Source organism: Morone saxatilis, unplaced genomic scaffold (genome assembly GCF_004916995.1).
Source record: "Morone saxatilis isolate NCDOM2014 unplaced genomic scaffold, NCSU_SB_2.0 Contig1, whole genome shotgun sequence".
In the NCBI taxonomy this organism is placed as follows: domain Eukaryota; kingdom Metazoa; phylum Chordata; class Actinopteri; family Moronidae; genus Morone; species Morone saxatilis.
The window spans coordinates 3294155-3298216 of NW_023339651.1; the positions used below are offsets into that span (position 1 = coordinate 3294155).

At 39.2% G+C, this 4062-nt stretch overlaps 1 protein-coding gene across 1 annotated transcript in view; it reads left to right on the forward strand.

Moving 5' to 3' along the window:
• The window catches only part of myo1d (myosin 1D), a 99909-nt gene that overhangs the window by 69298 nt on the left and 26549 nt on the right, over nt 1–4062 (forward strand). The window lies entirely within an intron of this gene.

Here is a 4062-nt window from a genome sequence, read left to right on the forward strand (position 1 = left end):
CTCCTCCTCCTCCTCCTCCCATCCCCACCTTACCCCACCCCCCCTACACCCTCTCCATATCTAGTGCTGTCTTTTCCCTCTCTCCTCTCTCTGCTGCCGCTTCTCTCCTCCCGTTGTTGTCATGCCAACTTCCCAGGAGACAGGGTTGTCATGGATACCGAGTGGCAGGGCAGATCAGCTGATGTCTGGTGTCGTTCAGGCATGTGCACAGATCGGTCTCCTGTGTGTGCGCTCTTTTCCTCCCCTCCCCTTTTCCCGACGAGGCTTATTTGTGATCCCTGCGGCTCTCGATCTCCTCGCGCTCTCTCTCGCCTTCATTCACCCGTTGAACCCTTCACTTCAGTCCGTTTGTATTCAGCCCACCAGCACTACACAGCTGCAGTGTGACTATACAGATGTTGTTTATGAACTGATGAATGATGCTGTATCATGGTATTCTTAACCACGTTGTAGAAGTAACACCCAGAACAAAAGGCAGCTGTATACGTAGCTGTCAAATTACATCAAGTTCAAGATGAGAAGGTGATGAAGCATAAATGATAATTGTGTAAATAAATTCATACACCTCAGAGGCAACTAGCAGGGGGTTGACAATTTTTTGCCCTGTAAATATCACGGGTTAGCTCATTGGTTCCCTTACAGCTTCACAACATCAATGGCTGCACAGCTTAGCTCATTATATCGTTATATTTCATCATAGAGGGCTCACCATTTGCTCTTGCGGCTTTTTTTCCCCCTTCTATCTTTACAGGACGGTTGTGGGATGTGTTATATAAGCAATAAGTTGTTCCCATTAGAATACACTGGGAAAACCTGCTGTTCAAATGATGTCCTCATAACAACTGCAGAGCAGAGTGCATCAGACCAGAGAGCACTTGACAAAACACTGTGGTCCTGCCTGCACATGGACAAATGCACATTGTGAAAGAGTTTTCTCACTAGTGCTTTCACCAAATATACACCCTCTGGTGTTACTGTTTGGGAACATGGCATTTATAAATGCAAATTATACATCAGCAAACAAGTTGTCCCTCACAAGTGGCGCAGTCCTCCTGGGTCCAACAGTAGCAAATATGGAAACCTGTTTGGACTTTAAATTATTGTCTCTTCCTTGAGCCAATCAGTGTATTTTGTTTTTATTTAGTTTTAATAGAGATAGTAATAGTAGCAGAGCTGTGAGGTCCATATTTACAAATTTTATCAAACATATTTAGTTGTGTGAAAGGAAAAAAAGTGAGGAAATAATGTTGCATTGAGCATGTGCTTCAGAGTGGGACACGTGGACAGAAGCCCCTTATACACAGTGCAAATGTGTGTTGTTGATAGATGTTAACAATCAGGAAAACCTGATTCAAGTAGTGACAGTCAGTTAAACCTTCAGCGACTAAAGATGGCCAAAATTCACTCCGACTGCTGCTATGATTCACATTTACAAACCACCTATAATATGGCAACATCCAACAGCTCGAAATAAACAAGTCAATTTAGGAGCAAACATGAAACATCACAAATCTTAGTGTTTTCAAACATTAAATCATAAATATATTGTTCCCAAATGGCTATAAATACATTGTACAAGTCACAGTGTGATCTCATAAATCAATATATAGCATAATTGCCAATTCATCAGTACATTTCTACAATAACATCAGTATAACATTACACTACAATAACATTCAGCACCATTTTTGATCATAAATCTTCGCTTTCAAAACATGTGACCACAGATTAATGATATAAATTGATAAGGCTGCAACTGATCTGCTGAGGATTTCTCTATTAATAATTTGCTCCATGAAATGTTTTTTGCTTTTTGGTCCAACCAGCAGTCTAGAACCCAAAGATATTCAGTTTATTATCACATAAGACAGAAGAAAAGCAAAAAAAAATCTTCACAATTGAGAATCTGGAAACAGAAGGCGTCATTAGTTATCAACACAAATTAACACCAATAAGTTGGACTGCAGTAATGAAATGTATCATCATCCTCGAGTTTTGTTAGATTCGTGTGGGTCGGCGAGACGAAACAGATGGCTGGGCAGATACATGCCTCTAACAGATTTCCTACTCGGGATAAAACTGATTTGGTGAATTAAGACAAAAAATTAGACAAGGAAACGAATCCGGGTGTGTCATTACCCAGCTCATTAGAACACTGACTGTCGTTCCAATCAATTAAGCCTCTAATATAAATGTAAATGTAATCGGCTCCATGTAATTAACTGCGGGTGGTGGCGAGACAGAGAGGCATGGCTTTAGGCTTTAATTCATGGTGAAGTGTTTGTTTCTGAAGTCACAGGCGTCATGTTGGAGCTAAATAAGCTAGCTGGTGGTTTAGCCGCCGGTAGCAACCCGTCTTCCACTGATGGAGAATGTGTCCCATCATTGCAGTCTGCTGAGTGGATATTAATGTACCTGACTGGCTGCCCTGTGGCTGTTTCCTCAACATGCACCGCTCCAGTTCAGCGTAGAAAGACACATTTAGAGAGAAATAAATGTCTAAAAACGTAAGGGAGGGAGTAACAAAAGAGAGCTAGGCTAAAAGGAAGAGAGATAACCGTATAAAAGAGGATGAAAGAGGAAAGAATAGGGAGTTAATGAGCTCCTTTTCCCCCTGAGATGTGTTTACCTGTGAAGATATTGGTTTCTTCCTGTTGTTGTCTTCCTCCTGCATAGCTAAACAATCCAACCGCAAACCAGGGATTCCCATTTTAGCCCGGCTGCTCTCTGTTGGTATGCCGTTTGGGGGTTCTGAGTGGAAGAATTCGATTGGGCCTTTGGGATTCTGATCAATGAATCTTTACTGCAAGTGCTGATTTAAGCCTTGAGTGGGAGACACGTGATACTGGCCCCTTTTTTTTTTTTTTACAGAGGTATATGTTTTACAAGAAATTCAATTTGAAAAGCTCTAAATGGTATACTGCTCATTTTGCAGTACACTTCAAAATGTAGCATGCAAATTACAATAAAAAATATCCTTAAATAGGTTGTCCATGATGCAAATCACAGTTTACATTACACTAAACTAAAACTCTATACATTACAACATTTTGGCAATTAACTAACTAAACTATTCGCATTATTGCCACATGTTGAATTGATTGAGTGACATCTATGTTTAGTGATAAGCATTTGAACTCTGAGAATATGAAGTGGCTGTATTCTGAATGTGATTTAGTGTTGTGCTCACTGTGGTTTGGCTCTTTGCATTTCAACTTTTGCACATTTAAAGGCTGTTGTGAAAATTAGGCCAAAGAAATTCAAAAATACTGTAACTGAACGCTTTTATGCTAAAGGGACTGAACTTATATAGCCTCCTTTCTAGTCTTTCAATCACTCAAAGTTCTGAAAGATACTTTGACATACAACTTTAACTCAAAGCAGTTTGACCTATTAAAGTAGGAAAAGCAGCTGTTCTATTCATGTGTCAAGCTGGGTAGACATTTTTATTTAATCAACAATCTAGCTTTTCAATGATTGAAAGGACTTCAGGCATGTCAGAGATTTTAATCTTGCAGTTTGAGCAGTTCCATGATTCAATTTCACACTGAAATTAGGTTGTTTTAATATTACTGCTGTGATATTTTACACATTGTGGCTAAAACTCTTGAGACGGCTGTAAGTTCAAACTTAACAGACACCATATTGTCCACATCTTCCAGTCGTCTGTGGCTCAATCTTATTTTTTGCCTTACTTTCTAGTAGAAATGCACAACGCTACCTTTCTCTCCTTCTCTCTGTCTTTCAGGCAATATGAGGACCCTGAAACTGAAGCAGATAAATGAAATAATGTCATCATTAACTTTATTATTTACACCTGCTTATTTATATTTAATTCAATAACCTCAAATCACACAGCTGAAGTATTCATTGGCACACATGAGCACCAACACTTTATCTATTAAGGGACACAGAACCATTTTTAATTGTTAACTGAATTAGATGTCCTACTTTGTGTGAATAAAATAACATAACCTTTTTATTATGATGGCTTTTATTTTCTCACTAAAACAGAAGATCTGCTGCATACACAAAAATTCCTCAGGTGTCCTCTCTTTACTT